This window comes from Halichoerus grypus, chromosome 8 (genome assembly GCF_964656455.1).
Source record: "Halichoerus grypus chromosome 8, mHalGry1.hap1.1, whole genome shotgun sequence".
Taxonomy (NCBI): domain Eukaryota; kingdom Metazoa; phylum Chordata; class Mammalia; order Carnivora; family Phocidae; genus Halichoerus; species Halichoerus grypus.
The window spans coordinates 151,929,590-151,956,334 of NC_135719.1; the positions used below are offsets into that span (position 1 = coordinate 151,929,590).

Genomic DNA, 26,745 nt, shown 5'->3' on the forward strand with positions numbered 1-26,745 from the left:
GGAGGCTATTATGCTGAGAGAAAAATGTGAACAGAGAAAGACATTTATCCTATGTTTTCACTCATATGTGGAATATAAGAAACAGCCCAGAGGATCCTAAGGGAAGGGAGGGAAAACTGAATGGAAAGTCATCAGAGAGGGAGACAAAGCATCAGAGACTCTTTACTGTAGGAAATAAATTGAGGGCTGGTGGAGTGGCAGTGGGTGGGGAGATGGGGTAATTGTGTGATGGGCATTAAGGAGGGCTGGTGATGTGTTGAGCCCTGGTTGTTATATGCAGCTGATGAATTATTGAACACTACATCTGATACTAATGATATACTATATTTTGTATCATTGAATTTAAATTAAAAAAAAACTGTCGGGAAATGGGGATTATAATATCTCTAATGTTAATTCCAAGCAGATTGTTATTTTAAGTTCTTGTGATAATTGATATTGCATAGTAAATTCATATGTTAAATATAAGTATGTGAAGTCTGTTTAGGTTTAAAATATATTATCTGTTTGCAATTAATTTCAATAAAAATTCTGGAAGTAAAAAAATCTAGAGGTATATGGATTTACATGTCTAGTAAATCATCAGAGATTTTCAATAAATGAGTCATACTAAGGATATTAGGGAAAGAAGGACACTAAAATTAGACAATTCCTCACATTTTCTGTCGATGGTTGTATTTTTAAGCAGAACCAAATGTACAAAAACCTTACAAGTAACACAACTGAGCACAGTCTGCTGGTTATGTTCAGTAAAAACTGAGAGACTAGATTCGGGAAAATAAAATAAAATAAAATATCCAAATTCCACAGATGTTAGAATGAATTCCGTGGTGACACAGGTAAGTGAGAGAGTCTGTGAGTGTTTGCACACCTGGGATGCCTTGTCCTGGTTCATCTGGGCCAGTTCACCCAAGGCAAGTCACAGGAAGCAGATACATTAGATTAGTAATTGTTCTTAAAACATTCCTGTAATAGCTGAGATACACGCACAGGACAGCTGCCAACAGACAGTTGGCCCCCCATTGGATTTCCCTCTTCTTGGGAAAGACTATATCAAGAAGCTCCATGCCCAGGTGAGGGGCGGGCCTGACCCTCCACCTACAGGGGCACAGATTCACCCCAGGGACAGAAGATCAATTTTACACAGCTGTCCCTCAGATATTACTAGAATAGAAGGACTCTGAATGGAGGGCCATTCCTGTGACTCCCCTGAGGTCTGGACATTGGTGCTGGATTCATGGAAAATCAAGACAAAAAGCATCCCAGAAGTTATTTATGAATTCTCTAGGGAAACCCAGATCAAACCAATGGGGCAAAAGCAGGGACATGAGAGGAAATGTCAATATTGTCTCATCAGTAGTTGATATATTATTTTTCTTCTGGATCATAGTTTGGGCCATAGATCCCCATTTCAGCCCCCATTCAGGGTCGATTTTCATTATTGAGACTCACTTGTGTCTGGCACTTGGTGGGGATCTGGGAAGAGTGACAGGGCTCCAGTCCCATGGGGATCAAGGTCCAGGACAGGTTGAAGGAGAAGCCAGAAGCAAGACAGAGTGAAGTCAGGGTGGGTTTCTGTGGGATACTTGAGGGACAGCAGAGGTGGGTAGGGATCTGGGCTCTGGCAGCTGGATCTCAGGATTCACGTGGATTCCCTGTCTAGAAGCCAGGAAACACGTTTCAGACACAGCCCCCAAGGCTGCTCTCATGTATTCTCCCTCCAGAAAAGGACCCGGCAGGACTGGGATAGGTTTTCCTCTCTGGTTTGTCATCCTGCCTGTTTCATGGGGAAATCTGAGAGCTCCTCCCATCAGGTGGGCTGTGTTTCCATCCAGGAAATGGAGCGGTGCCTACAGAGGGGCAGTTCCTGATCACCAATGTCCACCCACGTGAATAATGAGCCAGAGGATTAACTGCAGCCTGGAGGACGAGGACCCAGTTGTGGCAGACGTCCTGGGGGGATGCTCATATGCACATTGGGATGGTGTGTGCCCCCTGAGGACAAAGAACAGGTACTCAGCACACAGAGAGCTTGGGCTGTGCAGGTGCTTCTCCGGGATGATGGGAATCCCAGCATGTCATTTTTGATGAAAGAAGAAAAGGGACATAGAAGAGATTGATTAAGGAAACTTCCCTAATGAGTGGTGAGATCTCATCTACATGAAGACAATGTTACCTCGTGTGGTTGGCTGCATGGAGAATATGAAAAGTTAAAGATGGCAGAGAAAACATGAAATATCTCTGTGGGCAGATGAGAGCCTAAAGAGGAAATCCCTGATCTCAAAAGGAAGCCCGTGGCCACCACTCCACCTGCTCCTGGGTTTCGTCTAATTGTCTGTGATGTCCTGAGTGCCCTGGTGTCCTGAGCACCCTTTGGTGACCTGAATGCCCCCTCCTGACATGAGCATCCCTGGAGCGCAGGCTTCCTGTGTTCCTGCAGGGAGGTTTGTGTCTGGGCTCACACTGGAATCCCCTCACTGTGTCCTTTACACAGTAATACATGGCTGTGTCCTCAGCTCTCAGGCTGTTCATCTGCAGATACAGCGTGTTCTTGCCATTGTCTCTGGAGATGGTGAATCGGCCCTTCACAGAGTCCGCGTAGTATGTGCTACCACCACTGCTAATACCTGCGACCCACTGCAGTCCCTTCCCTGGAACCTGCAGACCCAGCTCATCCAGTAGCTACTGAAGGTGAGTCCAGAGGCTGCACAGGAGAGTCTCAAGGACCCCCCAGGCTTCACCAGGTCTCCCCCAGTCTCCACCAGCTCACCTCACAATGGACACCTGCAGACAAGAAACATACTGGTCAGGAACCTGTCACACATCCACTGTTTCTCTCACTCCTATCCACTCAAATAATCAATGTCTCTTGTTCTCTAAATTACCCTGTAAAATAGCAACAAGGAAAACCCAGCCAAGCACACAGTCCATGGTGAGTTGTCTGTGTTCAGTCCTGATCACTGAATGGGAACACCTGGGGATCCCGGGGATGGGCTCCTCTCCCAGCTGCAGAATCGGGACTGGGCTGGTTTAATCACCAGAGGAAGACCCCTATTTGCATATCCTCTGAGTATATAACAAATTTTCCTGTTAGCATCCTCAAGATGGCAGTGACCTAGAACAGTTCTTTGGGACCTGGTGGAGTTTGGTCAATATGGTATCTTTGAGGAAACTGTGCTCTTTTATTTTGTGATTTTGCTAGGGCAATTACTTAGCACCCATTATCTTCCTTTTTTCACATATGCTTCCCAATCTCATGACGTAGGTACCAAATTTACCACCATTTTACAGGTGGATAGGTACACACTGCAGCATAGAGGAGTTGTGTGAGTGTCCAAGAGTACACAGCAGGTGAGAGTGAACCCCAAATTCTGGGATTCTTCTCCTCACAATGGGATCTGGATGCCCCCATGAACCACATGCAGGACAGAGCTGGACATGAGATTTGCAGACTTCCTGAATTTCCAGAAGTCCCAATAGACAGATGGGTGGAGACCAGGTCTTTCTGTCACAGAAACTTGGAGACACTGAGAAGCCTTGACAGAGACTCACAGAACTGATGGAGATGCTGTGGTTCTTCAACAACCCCAACGGGGGTTTACACCTGATCTCTGTGTACACATCAATGGAAAGCCACAATAAAGATAAAGAGAGTGGAATTATTAGTCAAACGATTAATGTCAGAACACCTGAGATCAGAAAGCATGCTGTTAGTTAAAGACATTCTTCATCTCTGCAATGAAGATTATTGTACTTCTACACTCACATTTATTGCTATGACGATATCAAGCACATACCAGTGCTTGGCCCTTGGCAAGTTTGGTTATTGCCATTTTGATGGTTTATTCAAAAAATGGAGGACTCTTCTCTGTTTCCACAGATTTTCCAAACTGTTTACTGTGTTGATGTCAGGAGGAAATTTGCAGAGCATGGAGCTGGAAACCCGTGAGAGGAGACCAACCCTCTCCCAACCTCTTGTCCTGGATCATGAGCTCCATGGTTCCTGAGTTCCCCTGGTGGTTGTGGGCACACCCTGATGGTCCCAGTGTACCTGTTGATGTCACAGAACCCTGCAGAGATACAGGGACGCCTTTTCTCCCTTCCCCATTAATCCAATATGCAAGGAGAGACCCTCCCAGCATGAGCACTGGAGACCTTCCTGTTGAACAGATGTCTCCTCTTACTTATTTCCTATAGTTGACCTCCTCACTCTGCTCCTTGGCTACAATATCCAGCCATATTTATTGTATTCAGAGGTGAGCAGGAATCTTGAATCAAGTACCTACTATTTATCAGGCACCCTCAAGCCTCTGAGGTCTTTCCCTCCAGAGGGTACAAAGTCATAGATTCTATTTTATGGGAAATGTTCCCTCTCTCAGTAAGGGAGGGTCAACTGATTTTCCTGGTAGGAGTCATCCCAGAGACCATATCTCTGGTATACTCCTCTGCTCTGTCTTCTGAGAGTGAAAGCAAAAGTCCCCTTTCTATGTGCCTGATGTCTGATATTCTGCCCACTTATAGTTCTAATTATATTTCATGTGAATCACTAATGAAATTGCCATTGGTCTGAGAACTCACTTCAGAAACAGGTACTGGATTTTCCCCATTCTGACAGGTATGAGGTGACATCTTACCATGGTTTTGATTTGTACTTCCCTGATGATGAGTGATGTTGAGCTTCTTTTCATGTATCTCATAGCAATCTGGGTGTCTTCTTTGGATAAGTGTCTATTCCTGTCTTCTGCCCATTTCCTAACTGGATGATTTGTTTTTTTGGGTGTTGAGTTTGGTAAGTTCTTAATATATTATTGTTTCTTAATATCTTGCAATTATTGAATTGATAAAGGCTCAAAAGTACCTGAACCATTTCCCCAGAGCGTGAGGTTATAAGGGAAATTGAGACCCAGAGAGAGGAAAACAGAGGGCCCATAAGCATGGATTTGATCACAGCAGAAGAAACTACAGAGCCCTGCAGGAAACCCGTCACTTCCCAGCCTCTCATTGCACCTGCATCTGGGGCTGGGACCTGTAGTCAGAGGGTCCCGAGGGCCCCAGTAACCAGATTCCCCCTCCCCTCCAGGGCTCGCTGCTTCCACTACCTGGTGGCCTGAGTGTCTCAGTTCCCAGGTGTCCTGAGCTCTGGGATGGGCACTGACATATTGTTTCCAGAGTGGCTGCACCAATTTGCATCCCCACCAACAGTGCTGGAGGGTCTCCCTTTCTCCACATCTTTGTCAACGTTTGTTGTTTCCTAACTTGTTCATTTTAGCCATTCTTACCAATGTGAAGTCGTATCGCATTGTGGTTTTGATTTGTATTTCCCTGATGCTGAGTGATGTGGAACACTTTTTCATATGTCTTTTGGCTATTGGTATGTCTTCTTTGGAGAAATGTCTGTCCATGTCTTCTGCCCATAGCTTGACTGGATTATTTGGTGTTTGGATGTTGAGTTTGATAAATTTTTTATAGGTCTTGGATACTAGCCATTTATCTGGTAAGACATTGGCAAATATCTTCTCCCACTCTGTAGGTTGCCTTTTAGCTTCATTAACAGTCTCCTTTGCTGTGCAAAAGCTTTTTTATTCTGATGAAGTACCAATAGTTCATTTTCGATTTTGTTTCTCTTGACCTTGGAGACATGTCTAGCATGTGTATAGAAATGCAGGTGACTTCTGTTCATTAATTTTATATCCTGCCAAGTTGCTGAGTTGCTGTATCAGTTCTAATAATTTTTTGCTGGAAATTTTTGGGATTTCTATATAGAGTATCATGTCATCTTTGAAGTGTGAAAGCTTTAGTTCTTCTTTCCCAATTTGGATGCCTTTTATTTCTTTTTGTTGTCTGATTGCCGAGATAGACTTCCAGTTCTATGTTGAACAACAGTGGTGAGAGTGGACATCCTGTCATATTCCTGTACTAGGGGACAAGCCCCATCTTTTCCTGCTTACAAGAGACTCATTTTAGAATGAAAGACATAGTCAGATTGAAAGTGAGGGGATGGAGAACAATTTATCATGCCAATGGACATCAAAAGAAGTCTGGAGTCTTATGTCAGACAAATAGATTTTAATCCAAATACTGTACTAAGAGATGAAGAAGGGCACTATCTCATTATAAAAGGTCTATCCAACATGAAGTTCTAACAATTATAAATATTTATGCCCTAAACTTGGGAGCAGCCAAGTATATAACACAATTAATAACAAAAGAAGGAAACACATTGATAATAGTACAAGTATACTAGGGGATAGTACAAGTATACTAGGGGATAATAGTACAATTATACCACTCACAGCAATGGGCAGATCATCTGAGTAGAAGTTGAAGAAGAAAACAAGGGCTTTGAATGACAGACTAGACCAGATTGATTTCTGATATTAGTTATTTGGGGCTTTCTCTTTTCTTTTTGATAAATCTAGGCAGAGTTTACTCATTTTTTCCCAAAGAACCAGACACTGGTTTTTTATCTGTTTGTTTGTTTGCTTGCTTTTCTAGCATTTATTTCTATTTCTTTTTGCTCTAATCTGTACTATTTCCTTCCTTCTGCTGTATTTAGGCTTCAGTTGTTGTACTTTTTCTAGATCCTTCAGGTGTAAGGTTAGGTTGTTTATTTCAGATTTTTCCTGCTTCTTGAGGTATTCCTTTATGCTGTATATTTCTGTCTTAGCACCGCCTTTGCTGCAGAGAAATTAGGTGAAGGTGATAAAGAGTTTATACTCGTGTGTGTGTGTGTGTGTGTGTGTGTGTGTGTGATCTTCAGATCACACCCCTGGAAGGGGATCCACTGCTTTCCCATGAAGTCACTAAAATTGAAACTATGAGCATGGTTTAAGACAGTGACCCCCACCGAGGCACTTTCTTCTCTTGCTTTGGACTGTTGATGCCTCTGTAGCCTCATGTACAGCATGTACTTTTTGCTGCTTCTAGCAAGTTAGCACATTGAGCTGGGCGGTCCTGTGATGCATACTGGGTAACTCTGGGATTCCTGTAAGGGTTCAGTTGATGAGCATCAGTGTATTTGTAAATCATTGATATATTGGGACATGAATAAACAATGTGACTCTGTATTTTGTGCATTTTAGTGTAGTTGTTTTCCCATTAGTACAAATTTTCTAAGTCAGAGAGTGAAGAGGTAAGCAGAGTCATGTGTCCAGAGAGGCCCCCTGGGGGAAACTGCTCTATAAAGTGGAAGCCTCGGACCCTGACAGGAAACCTGACCATAACATCCATCTGCAGATCCTCTTGGGGCTTAAAGGCAGAATTGATGAATAGTGTGCCCACCCTGGTGGTCCAGATCCCTTCTACAGTGTGGTTTCTGTATGGGCTCACACTGACTTCCCCTCACTGTGTCCTTTGCACAGTAATACACGGCCGTGTCCTCGTCTCTCAGGCTGTTCATCTGCAGATACAGAGTGTTCTTGCCGTTGTCTCTGGAGATGGTGAATCGGCCCTTCACAGAGTCCGCGTAGTATGTGCTACTTCCATCATCTACAATACTTGAAACCCACTGCAGTCCCTTCCCTGGAGCCAGACGGACACAGCTCATGGCATAGCTACTGAAGGTGAATCCAGAGGCTGCACAAGAGAGTCTCAGGGACCCGCCAGGCTTCACCAGGTCTCTCCCAGACTCCACCAGCTGCACCTCACATTGGAAATCTGCAGACCAAAGACATCCTTGTCAGGAAACTGTCACACACCCACTGTTTCTCTCAATCATATCCACTCACATACTCAATTCTCTTGTTCTCCACCAATTACCTTTTAAAAGAGCAACAAGGAAAACCCAGCCAAGCAAGAACTCCATAGTGAACTGTCTGTTTTCTGTCCTGATCACTGAATGGAATGCCTGGAAATCCTGGGGCTGGGACTCCTCTCCCAGATACTGGGTCAGGGTTCAGCTTCTTTAATCTTCAGAGGAGGGCCCTATTGGCATGTCCTCTGATTATACATTCAACTTGGGACCTATGTGAACATAGAGGGCAGTGACCAGAGCAGGTGTGACTGCCTTTGTTTGGTGCTATTGACCACTTTTGAAAGAAATATAATTTTTCATCATATAACTTTCCAGCGTATGTACTTGGCCTCCATGTGCTACTTTGGTTTTACATATTCACACAGAATTGCAGGATAGGTGTCCTGTTATCCCATAAAGAAATGTAAACCTACACCCAGAATTGTAGAGGGTCTGTGAGGTGTCCAAAAGCAAGTACAGGTTGTGAGTGAGGCCCCGGATCTGGGCATGTGCTCATCCCCACAGGACATACTGCCACCTGAACAACCTGGAGGACAGAGTGAGCAGGCTCATGAGGAATGTGAAATCCCTCCTGTGATTGGGACAGGATGATTTACATGCTCTAGAGTTTACCTGAAATATAGAGAGAATTGGGGTTCATGCAGGTGTCTTTTCTACCATTTCAATATCTAGATATTCCACTGGAGTCATCTCTCTGATTATTTGTAATTCTTTTGATGAGTGTACTTGTCACAGGATGAACTGCACACATGCAGAGTGTGTGCAGTGGTAAACACTGGTGTCAGTACCCACATTATCCAGAGTGAGGAAATCAATTCTCCATAAAACATCCTGTATTTTCCTTGAAATTCCTCCTCCCTCATCCTTTCTTCATCCTGTTGCCATATAACTATGTTTATGTCTCATGTTACATAGACTAGTTATAATTTGGGAGAATTTATGAATGTGCCATTATATTGTATGTAATTTTATTTGTAGGTCTTCTTTTTGCTCTGCTAATTCCTTGAAAATCCATCCATATTGCTGTGTGTAGCAAAAAGCATTTGTTTTAATCATCGATAGCTTGTTTGCAGTTTCTGATATCGCAATAAAGTTGCTTCTCACCCTGCAGATGTCAATATGGATTTCAGAGAATGTATTATTTATGTGCTTTCGATAACAACTGACCTGAAGAGGATGAAGAAGAACAAATTTCCATCAATGTAGGAACTTCTAGTCCCTATTGTGTTCCTATATTATATAGATGTCTTTGAAAACTCAACTTCAAACATGAGAATGTAATTAAAATACAATTAGAACTGCAAAATCCCCTGAGAAGCCATCTGGCCTGGACTTTTGTTTTGGGGGAGGTTTTGATCACTGCATCAATTTCCTTGCTTGTTATGTGTCTGTTCAGATTTTCTATTTAAACCTGTTTGAGTTTGGTAGTTTATACTTTCCAAGAATGCATCTATTTTTTCCATATTGCTAAATTTGCTGGCATAGAGTTGCTCATAATGTGTTCTTAAAATTGTTTGTATATCCTTGGTGTTGGTCATGATCTCTCCTCTTCCATTCGTGTTTTTATTAATTTGGGTCCTTTCCATTTCTTTTTGATAAGTCTGGCTCTAGGTTGATAGATCTTATTAATTCTTTCAAAGAACCAGCTCCTAGTTTCATTTATTTGTTCTACTGTTCTACTAGTTCATATTTCATTGATTTTTGCTCTAAGCATGATCATTTCTCTTTATTTGGCAGGATGCTTTTAACCCCCGAGTGTTTGAGTTCCTTTAAAATTTCCTCTTCTGATTGAGTTCAACTTTCAAAGCATTGTGGTCTCAAAATATTCAGGGCATAATCACAATCTTTAGGTATAAGTTGAGATCTGGTTTGTGAACTGTTATCTGATCTATTTTAGATAAAGTTCCAGGTGCATTCAAGAAGAATGAGTAATCTGTTGTTTTAAGATGGAATGTCTAGTATATATCTCTGAAGTCCATCTAATTCAGTGTGTCATTTAAAGTCCTTTCAGTGTGTCATTCAAAGTCCTTTTTTCCTTCTTGATTTTCTGCTTAGATAATCTGTCAATTGCTGTGAGTGGGGAGTTCAAGTCCCCTGCTAATATTGTAAATTTATAAATCTGTTTCTTTAATTTGGTTATTAATTGGTTGATATAATTGGGTTGCTCCCAAGTTAGTAGCATAAATATTTATATTTGTTAGATCTTCTTGTGGGGTAGACCCTCTAAGTATGATATAGTGTCCCTCTTCATTCCTTACTACAGTCTTTACATTAAAATCTAATTTATATTTTATTTTTAATTTCATTTGATTATGTTATGTTAGTCACCATACATCATTAGTGTTTTTTTTTTTTTAATTTTATTATGTTATGTTAGTCACCATACAATACATTACTAGTTTTTGATGTGGTGATCCACGATCCATTGTTTTCGTATAAACCCAGTGCTCCATGCAGTACATGCCCTCCTTAATACCCATCACTGGGCTAACAAATCCCCCCTCCTCCCTCCCCTCTAAAACCCTGTTTGTTTCTCAGAGTCCATAGTCTCTCATGGTTCATCTCTCCCTCCGATTCCCGCCCCCCCTTCATTTTTCCCTTCCTTCTCTTAATGTTCTCCATGCTATTCCTTATGTTCCACAAATAAGTGAAACCATATGATAATTGACTTTCTCTGCTTGACTTATTTCACTTAGCATAATCTCCTCCAGTCCCATTCATGTTGATGTAAAATTTGGGTATTCATCCTTTCTGATAGCTGAGTAACAGATGAATGTATAAAGAAGATGTAGTCCATAAATACATCATTAGTTTTTGATGTAGTGATCCAGGCTTCATTGTTTTTGTATAACACACAGTGCTCCATGCAGTACGGTCCTCCTTAATACCTATCACCGAGCTAACCCATCCCCCTACCCCCTTCCTCTCTAACATCCTCAGTTTATTTCTCAGAGTCCCTAGTTTCTCATGGTTCATCTCCCCTTCTGATTTCCCCCTCTTCATTTTTCCCTTCCTTCTCCTAATGTCCTCCATGCTATTCCTTATATTCCACAAATAAGTGAAACCATATGATAATTGACTTTCTCTGCTTGACTTATTTCACTTAGCATAATCGCCTCCAGTTCCATCCATGTTGATGGAAAAGTTGGGTATTCATCCTTTCTGATGGCTGAGTAAATTCCATTGTATCTATGGACCACATCTTCTTTATCCATTCATCTGTTAAAGGGCATCTCAGCTCTTTCCACAGTTTGGCTATTGCAAACATTGCTGCTATGAACATTGGGGTGCATATGGCCCTTTTTTTCATTTAATCTGTGTCTTCAGGGTAAATACCCAGTAGTACAATTGCTGAATCATAGGGTAGCTCTATTTTTAATTTTCTGAAGCACCTCCACACTGTTTTCCAAAGTGGCTATACCAACTTGCATTCCCACCAACAGTGTAAGAGGGTTCCTCTTTCTCCACAACCTCTCCAACATTTGTTGTTTCTTGCCTTGTCCATTTTTGCCATTCTAACTGGTGTAAGGTGGTATCTCAATGTGTTTTTTAAATTTTTTTAATTTTATTATGTTATGTTAGTCACCATACAATACATCATTAGTTTTTGAGGTGGTGATCCACAATCCATTGTTTTCGTATAACACCCAGTGCTCCACGCAGTACATGCCCTCCTTAATACCCATCACCAGGCTAACCAATCCCACCTCCCCTCTAAAAGCCTGTTTGTTTCTCAGAGTCCATAGTCTCTCATGGTTCATCTCTCCCTCCGATTTCCACCCTTTCATTTTTTCCTTCTTTCTCCTAATGACCTCCATGCTATTCCTTATGTTCCACAAATAAGTGAAACCATATGATAATTGACTTTGTCTGCTTGACTTATTTCACTTTGCATAATCTCCTCCAGTCCCATTCATGTGGATGTAAAAGTTGGGTATTCATCCTTCTGATGGCTGAGTAATATTCCATTGTATATATGGACCACATTTTCTTTATCCATTCATCTGTGGAAGGCCATCTCGGCTCTTTCCACAGTTTGGCTATTGCAGATATTGCTGCTATGAACATTGGGGTGCATATGGCCTTTCATTTCACTACATCTGTGTCTTTGGGGTAAATACCCAGTAGTGCAATTGCTGGGTCGTAGTGTAGCTCTATTTTTAATTATTTGAGGAACCTCCACACTGTTTTCCAAAGTGGTTATACCAACTTGCATTCCCACCAACAGTGTAAGAGGGTTCCCCTTTCTCCACAGCCTCTCCAACATTTATTGTTTCTTTCCCTGTCCATTTTTGCCATTCTACCTGGTGTAAGGTGGTATCTCAATGTGGTTTTGATTTGAATTTCCCTGATGGCTGATGATGATGAACATTTTTCATGTGTATGTTAGCCATTTCTATGTCTTCTTTAGAGAAGTGTCTTTTCATGTCTTCTGCCCATTTTTTGACTTGATTATTTGGTTTTTGTGTGTTGAGTTAATGAATTTCTTTCTAGATCTTGGATACCAGCCCTTTATCTGTAGTGTCATTTGCAAATATCTTGTCCCATTCTGTGGGTTGCCTCTTTGTTTTGTTGACTATTTCCTTTGCTGTGCAGAAGCTTTTTATCTTGATGAAGTCCCAAAAGTTCATTTTTGCTTTTGTTTCACTAGCCTTTAGAGATGTATATTGAAAGAAGTTGTTGTGGCCGATGTCAAAGAGGTTACTGCCTATGTTCTCCTCTAGAATGTTGTTTTGATTTGAATTTCCCTGATGGCTAATGATGATGAACATTTTTTCATGTGTCTGTCAGTCATTTGTATGTCTTCTTTGGAGAAGTGTCTGTTCATGGCTTCTGCCCATTTTTTGACTTGGTTGTTTGTTTTTTGGGTGTTGAGTTTGAGAAGTTCTTTTTAGATCTTGGATACCAGACCTTTATCTGTAGTGTCATTTGCAAATATCTTCTCCCATTCTGTGGGTTGCCTCTTTGTTTTGTTGACAGTTTCCTTTGCTGTGCAGAAGCTTTTTATCTGATGAAGTCCCAAAAGTTCGTTTTTGCTTTTGTTTCACTAGCTTTTGGAGATGTATCTTGAAAGAAGTTGTTGTGGCCAGTGTGAAAGAGGTTACTGCCTATGTTCTCCTCTAGGATTTTGATGGATTCCTGTCTCACATTAAGGTCTTTCATCCATTTATTTTATTTTATTTTATTTTTATTTTTATTTTATTTTATTTTATTTTATTATGTTATGTTAATCAACATACATTACATCATTAGTTTTTTATGCAGTGTTCCATGATTCATTGTTTGCATATGACACCCAGTGCTCCATTCAATACATGCCCTCTTTAATACCCATCAGCAGGCTAACCCATCCACCCACCCCCTCCCCACTAGAACCTTCAGTTTGTTTCTCAGAGTCCATAGTCTCTCATGGTTTGTCTCCCCCTCCAATTCCCCCCCCCCTTCATTTTTCCCTTCCTACTACCTTCTCTTTCTTTTTTTTTTTTAACATATAATGTATTATTTTTTTCAGAGGTATAGGTCTATGATTCATCAGTCCTAAACAGTTCAGAACGCTCACCATAGCACATACCCTCCCCAATGTCTATCACCAGCCACCCATCCCGACCACCCCCCACCACTCCAGCAACCCTCAGTTTGTTTCCTGAGATTAAGAATTCCTCATATCAGGGCGCCTGGGTGGCTCAGTTGATTAAGCGACTGCCTTCGGCTCAGGTCATGATCCTGGAGTCCCTGGATCGAGTCCCGCATCAGGCTCCCTGCTCGGCAGGGAGTCTGCTTCTCCCTCTGACCCTCCCCCCTCTCATGTGCTCTCTCTCATTCTCTCTCTCTCAAATAAATAAATAAAAATTTTTTAAAAAAAGAATTCCTCATATCAGTGAGATGACATGATACATGTCTTTCTCTGACTGACTTATTTCGCTTAGCATAATACCCTCTAGTTCCAACCACATCGTTGCAGACAGCAAGATTTCAGTTTTTTTGATGGCTGCATACGGACTTCAAACTCTATTACAAAGCTGTCATCATCAAGACAGTATGGTACTGGCACAAAAACAGACACATAGATCAAAGGAACAGAATAGAGAGCCCAGAAATAGAATCCCAACTCTATGGTCAATTAATCTTCAACAAAGCAGGAAAGAATGTCCAATGGAAAAAAGACAGTCTCTTCAACAAATGGTGTTGGGAAAATAGGACAGCCACATGCAAAAGAATGAAACTGGACCATTTCCTTACACCACACACAAAAATAGACTCAAAATGGATGAAAGACCTAAATGTGAGACAGGAGTCCATCAAAATCCTAGAGAACACAGTCAGCAACCTCTTCAACGTCAGCCGAAACAACTTTTTCCTAGAAACACTGCCAAAGGCAAGGGAAGGAAGGGCAAAATGAACTATTGGGACTTCATCAAGATAAAAAGCTTTTGCACAGCAAAGGAAACAGTCAACAAAACCAAAATACAACCGACAGGATGGGAGAAGATATTTGCAAATGACATATCTTTCATCCATTTAAGTTTACCTTTGAGTATGGTGTTAGAGAATGGTCGAGTTTAATTCTTCTATATGTAGCTGTTCAAGTTTCCGAGCACCATTTATTGAGAGACTGTCTTTTCCATTGCATATTTTTTCCTGCTTTGTCAAAGATTATTTGACCATAGAGTTGAGGGTCCATATCTGGGCTCTCTATTCTGTTCCATTGGTCTATATGTCTGTTTTTGTGCCAGTACCATGCTATCTTGGTGATCACTGCTTTGTAATATAGCTTGAAATCGGGCATTGTGATGCCCCCAGGTTTGTTTTTCTTTTTCAACATTTCCTTGGCAATTCGGGGTCTTTTCTGATTCCATACAAATTTTAGGATTGTTTGTTCCAGCTCTTTGAAAAATGTCATTGGAATTTTGATTGGGATGGCACTGAAGGTCTAGATTGCTCTGTGTAGAATAGACATTTTAACAATGTGTATTCTACCAATCCATGAGCATGGAATATATTTCCATCTTTTTGTGTTTTCTTCAATTTCTTTCATAAGTATTTTGTTGTTGGTGTATAGGAATGCCACTGATTTCTGTGCATTGATTTTATATCCTGCCACTCTACTGAATTCCTGTATGAGTTCTAGCAGTTTTGGGGTGGAGTCTTTTGGGTTTTCCACATAAAGTGTCAAGTCATCTGCAAAGAGTGAGAGTTTGATTTCTTGTTTGCCAATTTGGATGCCTTTTATTTCTTTTTGTTGTCTGATTGCTGTGGCTAGGACTTCGACTACCATGTTGAATAGCAATGGTGATAGTGGACATCCCTGCCGTGTTCCTGACCTTAGGGGGAAAGCTCTCAGTTTTTGAGAATGATATTCTCTGTGGGTTTTTCATAGATGGCTTTTATGATATTGAGGTATGTACCCTCTATCCCTAATCTCCGAAGAGTTTGATCAAGAAAGGATGCTGTAGTTTGTCAAATGCTGTTTCTGCATCTATTGAGAGGATCATATGATTCTTGTTCTTTCTTTTGTTAATGTACTGTATCATGTTGATTGATTTGCGGATGTTGAACCAACCTTGCAGCCCAGGGATAAATCCCACTTGGTCGTGGTGAATAATCCTTTTAATGTACTGTTGTATCCTCTTGGCTAGTATTTTGGTGAGAATTTTTGCATCCGTGGATATTGGTCTGTAATTCTCCTTTTTGATGGGGTCTTTTTCTGGTTTTGGGACCAAGGTAATGGGGGCCTCATAAAATGAGTTTGGAAGCTTTCCTTCCCTTTCTATTTTTTGGAACAGTTTCAGAAGAATAGGTATTAATTCTTCTTTAAATGTTTGGTAGAGGGGCGCCTGGGTGGCTCAGTTGGTTAAGCGACTGCTTTCGGCTCAGGTCATGATCCTGGAGTCCCAGGATCGAGTCCCGCATCGGGCTCCCTGCTCTGCAGGGAGTCTGCTTCTCCCTCTGCCTCTCCCCCCTCCCACCCGCCTCATGGCTTGTGCTCTCTCACTCACTCTCTCTCTCTCGCAAATAAATAAATAAAATCTTTAAAAAAAAAAAAATTTGGTAGAATTCCCCTGGGAAGCCATCTGGCCCTGGGTTTTTGTTTGTTGGGAGATTTTTGATGACTGCTTCAATTTCCTTAGTGGTTATAGGTCTGTTCAGGTTTTCTATTTCTTCCTGGTTCAGTTTTGGTAGTTGATACATCTCTAGGAAGTATTTCTTCCAGGTTATCTAATTTGCTGGCATATAGTTGCTCATAATATGATTTTATAATTGTATTTCTTTGGTGTGGGTTGTGATCTCCCCTCTTTCATTCATGATTTTGTTGATTTGGGTCATTTATCTTTTCTTTTTGGTAAGTCTGGCCAGGAGTTTATCAATCTTGTTAATTCTTTCAAAGAACCAGCTCTTAGTTTCATTGATCTGTTCTACTGTTCTTTTGGTTTCTATTTCATTGATTTCTGCTCTGATCTTTTATTTCTCTTCTCCTGCTGGGTTTAGGCTTTATTTGCTGTTCTTTCTCCAGCTCCTTTAGGTGTAGGGTTAGGTTGTGTACTTGAGACCTTTCTTGTTTCTTGAGAAAGGCTTGTATTGCTATATACCTTCCTCTTAGGACTGCCTTTGCTGCATCCCAAAGATTTTGAACAGTTGTGTTTTCATTTTCATTGGTTTCCATGATTTTTTAAAATTCTTCTTTAATTTCCTGGTTGACCCATTCATTCTTTAGTAGGATGCTCTTTAGCCTCCATGTACTTGAGTTCTTTCTGACTTTCCTCTTGTGATTGAGTTCTAGTTTCAAAGCATTGTGGTCTGAGAATATGCAGGGAATGATCCCAACCTTTTGGTACTGGTGGAGACCTGATTTGTGACCTAGGATGTGATCTATTCTGGAGAATGGTCCATGGGTACTAGAGAAGAATGTATATTCTGTTGCTTTGGGATGGAATGTTCTGAATATATCTGTGAAGTCCATTTGGTCCAGTGTGTCATTTAAAGTCTTTATTTCCTTGTTGATCTTTTGCTTAGACGATCTGTCCATTTCAGTGAGGGGGGTGTTAAAGTCCCCCACCATTATTGTATTGTTGTCGATGTGTTTCTTTGCTTTTGTTATTAATTGGCTTATATAATTGGCTGCTCCCATGTTAGGGGCATAGATATCGGCAATTGTTAGATCTTCTTGTTGGATAGACCCTTTAAGTATCATATAGTGTCCTTCCTCATCTCTTATTACAGTCTTTGGTTTAAAATCTAATTTGTCTGATATAAGGATTGCCACCTCAGCTTCCTTTTGGTGTCCATATCATGGTAAATGGTTTTCCACCTCCTCACATTCAATCTGGGGGTGTCTTTGGGTCTAAAATGAGGCTCTTACAGAGGGCATATCGATGGGTCTTGTTTTTTAATCCAATCTGATAGCCTGTGTCTTTTGATTCAGGCATTTAGCCCATTTACATTCAGGGTAACTATTGAAAGATATGAATTTAGTGCCATTGTATTGCCTGTAACCTGACTATTACTGTATATTGTCTGTATTCCTTTCTGGTCTATGTTACTTATAGGCTCTCTCTTTGCTTAGAGGACCCTTTTCAATATTTGTTTAGGGCTGGTTTCGTGTTTGCAAATTCCTTTAGTTTTTGTTTGTCCTGGAAGATTTTTATCTCTCCTTCTATTTTCAATGACAGCCTAGCTGGATATAGTATTCTTGGCTGCATATTTTTCTCATATAGTGCTCTGAATATATCCTGCCAGTCCTTTCTGGCCTGCCAGGTCTCTGTGGATAGGTCTGTTGCCAGTCTAACGTTTCTACCATTGTAGGTTACAGATCTCTTCACCTGAGCTGCTTTCAGGATTTTCTCTTTGTCTCTGAGACTCGTAAGTTTTACTATTAGATGTCGGGGTGTTGACCTATTTTTATTGATTTTGAGAGGGGTTCTCTGTGCCTCCTGGATTTTGATGGCTGTTTCCTTCCCCAATTTAGGGAAGTTCTCTGCTATAATTTGCTCCATTATACCTTCTGCCCCCCTCTCTCTTTCTTCTTCTTCTGGGATTCCAATTATTCTAATGTTGTTTCGTCTTATGATATCACTTATCTCTCAAATTCTGCCCTCGTGATCCAGTAATTGTTTATCTCTCTTTTTCTCAGCTTTTTTATTTTCCACCATTTGGTCTTCTATATCACTAATTCTCTCTTCTGCCTCATTTATCCTAGCAGTTAGCGCCCCCATTTTTTATTGCACCTCATTGATAGCCTTTTTGATTTCTACTTGGTTAGATTTTAGTTCTTTTATTTCTCCAGAAAGAATTTCTCTAATAACTACCATGTTTTTTTTCAAGCCCAGCTAGTATCTTTAAAATCATCATTCTGAACTCTTGTTCCGACATCATACTAACATCCGTATTGAGTAGGTCCCTGGCAGTCTGTACTACCTCTTGTTCTTTTTGTTGAGGTGATTTTTTTCCGTCTTGTCATTTTGTCCAGAGGAGAATAGATGAATGAGAGAACAAAATGCTAACAGGATAACAACGTCCCCAGAAAGTATACTCTAAACAAACCAGGAAAAAACTGAAACCAGGGGAAAAGAAAGGGAAGGAAAGAAAAAAAGAAAAAGATAAAAACAAATAAAAACAGAACAAAACAAAACAAAACAAACACAGAGTATGATCAAGTATGATCAGGCTGGTGCATAGATCAGTGCCACACACTAGATTTGGGTGTATTTTGGTCTGTTAGAATAAAGTGCCTCCCAAAATTTTAAAGAAAGAAAAACATATATGTACAAAAATAAGGGTTAATATGATGAAGGGATGGAATATGACTCTAAAGATGAAAATTATAAAAAATGTTATAATAGGAATTGATAGGAAGTTGTTTGAAAAAAAGAAAGAAGAGGATTAAAAAAAGAAAAAGAAAAAGAAAGGGAGAGAATGTGATCAGGCAGGAGACTAGAACAAAGCCATACACTAGAGATTTAGGGTATATTTTGATCTGTTAGAAGAAACTGTATCTCAAAATTTTAAAGAGAGAACAACTTATATATATGTATATGCCAAAAATAAGGGTAACTACTATGAAGGGACAGAATATGACTCTAAAAATGAAAAATAAAAATGTTTTTTAAAAAAGGGATTGATAAGATGTTGGTTGAAAAAGGGAAAGGAAAATTAAAAAAAAAAGTTAAAAAAATTAACTTTGAAAGACTAAAGAATCATGGTAAAAAGCCATGAATTCTATGTGCAGTATTCCCCTAGTGCTGGAGTTCTTCCCTTCTCATTGATCGGTAAACCTGGTCTTGGCTGGCTGTTCTTGCTGATCTTCTGGGGGAGGGGCCTGTTGCCCTGGTTCACAAATGTCTTTACCGGTGGCAGAATTGCCCCACCCTTGCCAGTCTGAGCTAAGTAATCTGCTTGGGTTTGCTCTTGGGAGCTTTTGTTCCCTGCAAGCCCTCCGTACAGCTTTGGAGGACGAGAGTGAAAATGGCGGCTTCCCAATCTCTGCCCCGGAGGAGTCGAGAACTCAGGACCCCACTCCTCAGTGAGCCCCAGAGAAAAGCAGTCAATCACTCCCATCTCCCTGGTCTCTGGCCTCACTCCCTACTCACCCGGCCTGTGACCGAGCGTTTCTATCTCTGGCACCCGACCCCGGGTGGAGTCTCCAAACCCAGCAGATCCCTGCAGTGCGTTCCTGTGCCACTCCTCCCGGGGGAGAAAGGGGAGTCTTCCCGGATCTGCCATTTGTTAGGTCCCTGCTGGAAGAGCAGTGGCCCAACTGTGCCCCAGATCATGGTTTATGGCAACCCCGAGCTGAGAGCCCACTCCTCGGCTCCGTCTCTGCAGCCGGCTTCCCTGCTCCGATACCTGGGAGCTCTGCCACACTCAGGCACCCCTGTGTCTTTCTGTGACCCCGAGGGTCCTGAGACCACACTGTCCCACGAGGGTTCCACCCCTCGCTTAGCCACTGGAGCGACATCCCTCAGAGAAGCAGACTTCTAAAAGTTCCAATTTTGCTCCACTGCTCTATCACTTGCCAGAAGCGGCGGAGGAGGCCCCCTCCCCCACCGTCTATCCTCTCGAGTATCACCTCGGATTCACTTCTCCACACGTCCTACCTTCCAGAAAGTGGTCGCTTTTCTGTTCAGAGAGTTGCTGCTATTCTTTTCTTCAATCTCCTGTTGAGTTCGTAGGTGTTCAGAATGGTTTGATCCCTATCCAGCTGAATTCCTGGGACCAGACAAAATCCAGGTCTCCTACTCCTCCACCATCTTGCTCCTCCCCATACCTCACTGATAGCATTTTTAAGTTCTGCTAGATTAGCTCTCATTTCTGCCCATAGAGACTCTATGTTGCCATTAATCAATTTCTCCATTCTAGCTATTGTCTTAATAACTGTTACCCTGAACTTTATTTCCGACATCTTGCTTATATCTATATCCATTTGTAATTCTGTGGCAAAATTTACAGTCTCTGAGTCTTTCCTATTTTGGGGGTTCCTCCTTGTAGTCATTCTGTTGAGGGGTGGTTGAAGGAATGTACAGAGTCCAAAGTACTGACCACAACCTAAACACAATGCACCTGTTTTATAGGGTCCTAAGGGTTGTTGGACTCTTGTTCTTGCAGCCTGTCTTCTGTGGGAGGGGCCTGCCGTGCTGTTACCCAGGCAACTCTGTTTGGGCAGAGGTGCCCTGCCCCCTGTGGCGGGGGATGGGCTCAGTGAAAACCATTTTTGGGGGGCTTTTGTTCTCTGGTTGCTTTCCCTGGCAACTTTACACCTCTCTTTCAAGAGTCAGAGCATAAGTGACCATTTCAAAACCTCTGCCTCAGAACAGGGAGATCGTAGTCTGTTCTTCAGTGAGCTCTCCAGGCCACACTGTCTCCGTTTCTGTCTGTGCTGCTAAAATCGCAGCATCCTTGGATATGTGCCCCACAACAGCACTCCCAGCCCTTGCTTCCAGGTCCAGGCATGTCTCTGCCCTTTGTGCTTCTAAAACCACCAGCCACCCCCGGTTTGCATGTTTGCCTCCACAGCTCCAGGTTTCAGTCCAAGGGGCTGCCCCAAAGTCCTTTCCCCACTGCTACTGGTGTGCGAGTCTGTGCCTGGTCCCCTGCATGGGAGGCTTTTGTGCTCCTGTGTTATTTCACCTTCCTGGCTCAAGTGCTTAGGGCAGCTCCCTTCCCCTTCCATTTATCTTCCAATATCTTCCCACAGAATCACGGCTCCCTGCTTCATACCTCAAACCAAACCAGTTATATTCTGTTTGTAGAGATCCAGATATATCTTCTTACATCTTAGGCTGATTTCATGCATGTTCAGAGTGGTCTGGTAGATATCCAGCTCAATTCAGGGGACCAGTTGGAATAGGGTCCCCTGCTCCTCTGCCATCTTTGCTCCTCCCTAATCCTTCTTTTAACATTTTCAACAGATTCTTATACATGACACAAAAACAAGAGCTACAAAGAAAAATATAATTATTTTGGCATTCATCAAAAATAAAAGCTTTGGCATTGTAAAACCTTATTAGGAAACTGAAAAGATAATGGACAAGTTTTTCCAATCTGATCACCATCTAGTATCCAGAACATATAAACAGCACTTACAGGTCAACCACTAAATGGTAAACCAATCGCATTAACATGGAGAGGGGCAAAGGATATGAAGAGATACTGATCCAAAGAAGATATACAATAGTCAACAAGTACAAGAAAATATGCTCAGCATCATTATTTTTAAGGAAATGCAAACAAAAACAATACAAAACATTATGTACCACTCCCAACCCACTAGGATGGCTCTAACAAACGAAATTAAAGTAAGTGTTCAGCAGGGATTGGGAGAAATGGGAATCCTTGTACATTTTGGGGCCTGAGGGATGCAAAATGATTCAGATGCTGGGGAAAACAGATTGAAAATTCCTCAGAATGTTACAGATGGGATTACCATGTCACCTGAGAAGTACACACAAAAGAATTGGGGGCCAGTACTGAAACACATGTACATAAATGTCCATTTAGGCATTACTCACAATGACCAAAAAGGGGGCAACAGCCCAAATGTTAAGTAATGGATACGTGGATAAATACATTGTGGACGATACTGCCCAGTTAGAACAGAAATGAAATGTCATTACACAGTACATTGTAGGTGAACCTCGGAAACATTAGGATAAGTGGAAGGAGACAGACACAAAAGGTCACACAGTGTATGACTCCACTCCTGTGAAATACACACACAGGTGAATCCAGAGAGACAGAACACAGATGGGTGGTGAGCAGAGATTGGGAGGCAGGAGGGAAGCAAGCAACTGTTGAAGGGGACAGTGTTTCTTTTTGGGGTGACAGAAAGTCTTTGGAATTAGATCAAGGAGGAGGCTGAACCTCATTGTGAAATATTAAGTGCTACTTGGTTGTTCAGGTTAAAGTGGTCATGTCTTGTCATGGGAAGGCTGTGTCCATTAAGGAAGAGTCACCCATGTCTTATCGCCCCTTGAGAACTCATTTCTCCTAAGAATAGGATTCCGTCATATGTGGACCCCAGACTGTTTATTGATTCACCTGTGAAAGGACATCATACTTGATTCCAATTTCAGCCATCATGAATGAGCCTCTACAATCATTTGTGTGGACATAAGTTTTCGAGTTAGACAGGTAAATACCTCAGAGCATGACTGCTGGGTCCCAGAGCAAAACTGTGGTGGAGGCTTTTCCAAGCTGCCAAACAGTCTCTCAAAGTGACTGAATCCATTTCTTCCCACCAGGATGACAAGCACATTGTTATTCTGCATGATCACCAACAATCACTATTGCAAGGTTTCAGGATCTTAGCCCTTCTAGGAGGCCAGTAGTAGCAGGGAGGAGGGGTCTGGGTTCACTCTAATCCTGACACTCTCAGAGATGTGGACTCCAGGGCTGTGCACACCTTTCAGTAGAGCAGTAGAAAGGGACCCTCACTCTCCTGAACATCTGATGCATTATGACTCCTCATGGAAGCACAGGAGTGGTACAAGCACAGGGCTCCTGTCCCTCATGTAGAAAGCCTGATCTTTCCTGCACACACCAGTGTGACCCAAAAAGACCTACTTCCAGGGACCCTGACACATGCTCACAGGACAGCTTGGACATGGGTCCCAGAGGGAGGGACAAAAGGTTATCAAATCCCCTCTGCCCGTAGCCCCTCCACAGAGCAGGGGCACAAACCAGTGGAACTGAGGTAGGGAGTTGGTGTGTAAAGTGAGTCTCTCATTGTGGATGTCCTAGTCCCCTTGTGTCCTGTCCTGGCTGAAGATGGAGGAGCCAGTCATGGGGGAATTGGGCTAAAGACTCAGCTCTCACAGACCCCCACCCTCCTCTGCCCTACTCCTGCCAGCATCCAGAGACAGGCTGGAGGTCAGGGGGTGGTGTGGGTGCACGGCCCACCCTGGCCATGCAGATGTGGTCCTGATAAGGAAAAACATACTCGTGTCACTAGTTGAAGATGGTAAAGCAGAGGGTCTCCCAGGAGGGCTGTCATCATAGGTGTCAGGGCCACTGAAATGGGGTCTTGATTGAGGTCAACTCTGAATGGGGCATGGGCAAGTAGGGATTTATAACCAAGGAGCACAAAGGTCAGTGGGTGGATAGTCACTAAGAAGAACCATCAGGGGTGGGGGTAGGGGTTCTGGCGATCTGCACCGAATGGGGTCCCTGCTGAAAATGGCCAGGGTGATCCCACATCACCTCAGGTCCTGGGGGGGGATGAGAAGACAGCCAAATAGCAAGGTGACCAGATGCCCAGGTGGGAGGTTCTCACTTTTCTGACTTGGCAAGTCTTTTAAAGGTGGACAATGAAGAAGTCCAAACGTCAGGCCTAGTTGAAAACAGCACAGGGGTCTGAGTAAAGGAGGGAGTCTGTCATTCCTCAACCAGTGTTTCCACCAGCGATTCCACCATCTGGCTCCCAAAGGCAGCGACACCTCCGTCCTGTGTGACCTTGTGAGAAGCACCACCAGGGAGGCAGGGAGCATTGACTCAATGCTTCCCTCCTGGGCAGGTGACATATCTTCCTGAGGGCTCACTTGAGGAAGAGCCCCTAAGAGTCAGGCTGAAGAGTGAGGGGGGTCAGACATGCCCTCAACAGCCACATGCTAGTTTGGTGTATTGATCATTCTGAGCTGAAGGCAGAAGCAGGAAAAGCCCTTTGCCTCTCCCAACGGCCTAAAAATAAAGCACACATTTCCAATGTGTAAAGGAAAATTACTTTGACAAAAGCCAAATTTTGCAATACTGCCTCCACACCAAAAAGGAACTACTCTGGAGACAACCCTTACCACCTGAGAGACTCTTGTGTGCCTCACAGAATAAAGGGGATTTTGTACACTTTCTCTCCCTCTCCTCCACATATGGTGCCTCAAAAGGTAGGTAAACCTCAACCATCTGGGCTCATTTCTTTGTAGAGCACTACAAATGGGTTTGTGAATGGCTACTAATCACTCCGACCCTCTGTAGGTATTGTGCTAAGGGAGTTCTTGCCCAAGACTGCAGGGGAGTTATCAGGCAACCTGGCGTGCCCCTGGGAGCCCTACCCAATCCCAGGAAGACCATGGCACACCTGCAAAGACATAGAAGGGGCATCGCTCGAGTCTGGCCTTCTGTGCCCTCAGGTGAGCTGCTCTGAGTTCAGACTGTGTGCTCAGCAATAAGGGGGATGTCCCTGGACCTTGAGGTGATGCTGCATGCAGGGTGTTCAAAGGGGTACTGCATTAAAACAAGGGCTCTGTAGCATAGAAACCATTTAATTTCTGCCTTAGTCAGAAACATTCTCCCTCATATAAAGAGGAAAATCTGAAAGAGGGTAGTTGGATGGGCTATGCAATCTCTCCATGCTATCATAAAAGGTGTGACTCCATTATTTGGAAAGAGCTTCAGGGAATTAGAAGGAAAGGAACAGAAATCAGCCACCCTAGTGCTATAAACAGAGTCTCTACCAGAGTAAAAGTGGGGGTCTCGGGTTGCTCAAGGTCCACTCTTGATCACCAATCACAGAGCCTCCCTATTTGTCTCAATGTTTCAAGATATTATCAAAGACAGGACAGTGAGAAAAACAATCGCCCGGCCCTATAGAGAAAGGAAAACTTGCAAAATGATCTGTCCAGAGGCCAGCACCCATAGAAGGTTCCAAGACCCCTCCCATGGGACAATTCTCCATGTCCTGAAGGGACGAGTTGGTCCACAGTCACACCACAGGGCCCACCATTAATTACATAAACAGAGGGATGGGACCTGGATTGATCTCTTAGCTGACACCTCGTGGGACTCTGTTGTTTTTCAGAGGATATAGCTCTCCCTGTCACCTGATGCTGTCAGAGCTGCCATGGCCCCTTGATCCCCGTCTCATAGCCAGCACCTCAGCCACCCGGTCCTAAGGGTCCCTAACGGTCATGCCTTTCTGGCCACTGATTCCTGGCTAGCAAGCCATGCAGGCAGAGAAGTGTTCTGCAATCTTCTGCCACCTACAGTGGAAGGGTAACGGAGTTCTCATTTCCTGCCCTCAGACCAAACCTCAAGCTTCCTCCTTTCCCTAATGGAGACCCACCTCCATTTAAAGTGCTCTGCAGAGGATGCATCTTTAAAAGATGTGCCCAGTGATGTCCAGGCATCCCATGCACATGAGGCTGGATGGTCTACAGTGCAGAGCCTGCATTCAGGTGGCCTGGGAAAGGAACAGCCACCTCCCACCAGATGCCCAACTTCCTGTCCTGGTGCAGAGGGAGGACCTGACCCTATGATATAGGCTCTGCTACAACAGGATATTCTTGCTTTTCCTCTGCACCCTGTAACACCCTAATCTTGTGATTCAAAGAGCAGAATTTGATTCAGGTGGCGACCAAAGCTACTGATTAGTAGGAGATGTAGGAGCCATAGAGTCGTTTGTCATCTCTCGGCTCCCTTGGTCTTGAACCCAGCTGCCATTGACCCCTTCCCCCAGTTACTGGTGATGGGACTGCATTACAGCAACAGACATCTGCTCAGATTTCTTGTCAATCCCATTGCAACCTGATTCACACTTTGTCTTTGCATGTCTGTTTCGAAGAGATCATTAATTTGAGCTCAATTATCTCCCCAAGTTCTTGAAGCCAACTTACCTTTTATAGCTTCACCAAGACTGCACTTGTTCAGTATGTCCAAGACTTGTCCCTCTGTTACCGAATGAGTATTACAGACTCCACTGTCCTTCTGAAGACATCAGCTAGACGAGGACACATGCCTTCCCATCTTAATGTCCATGGACGCAAACAAGGGTACCAACAAAGACAATCTCACTGTACTTCAAAGCTCCCCAGAAAATGTCTTGTCAGTTCTGTAGATCACTCTCCCTAAAACAAAAACAAATCTGAGTGAACCCTTAGGGAAACATGGCTTCAGCTGCCATTGGACTCCACACCTCTGCCCTTTCAAAATCTCTATAAGACAGAGTCCCATCCCTGCAAGATGCCACCTCAGAGTGCTTTTCCTGGTCCTCAGAGGCATTCATCTCCTTTAAAGCCTTACTATTAGCTCTGTGCACACCCTGGGTCTCAGTTAAGTCAATGTAAATAACACATGTCACTCCATGGAAATGATGGCAGGTCAGCAGGTATCCTGGGACAAGTTGTGCCTTTGGGATATATGCTATAACTTCCTTCCCATATGCCAATTAGACCTTGGGCCATCAGGAAGTCCTGCATACTTACACTACTGCAGCAGATGTCTGGATACATGAAGAGTCCCTTTCCCCTCTGTTCCTCTCTGACAACTTCGTCTTTCCCAAGGCAGCCACAAGCCTATGAGCAGCCCACTGAACCCATCCCTCCATCAACTTGTATCATGTTAACACTTTTAAAATCCAGCTACTCCACAAACCTCCTGATGATTGAGACCCTATTTCAATCCACGTGACTGCCTTCAACTATGGAAATGATTTCTAGGACACCTCGTAGTCAACTGTGTCTTCTATTCTGGACAGCTACTGAATGTGGGGAAACATAACTAGTCATGCC

At 42.9% G+C, this 26,745-nt stretch overlaps 1 pseudogene; it reads right to left on the reverse strand.

The window, feature by feature from the left end:
* Positions 1-7,249: 7,249 nt before the first annotated feature.
* LOC144378907 (immunoglobulin heavy variable 3-23 pseudogene) lies at positions 7,250-7,804 on the reverse strand (annotated as a pseudogene).
* Between the last annotated feature and the right edge of the window lie 18,941 nt (positions 7,805-26,745).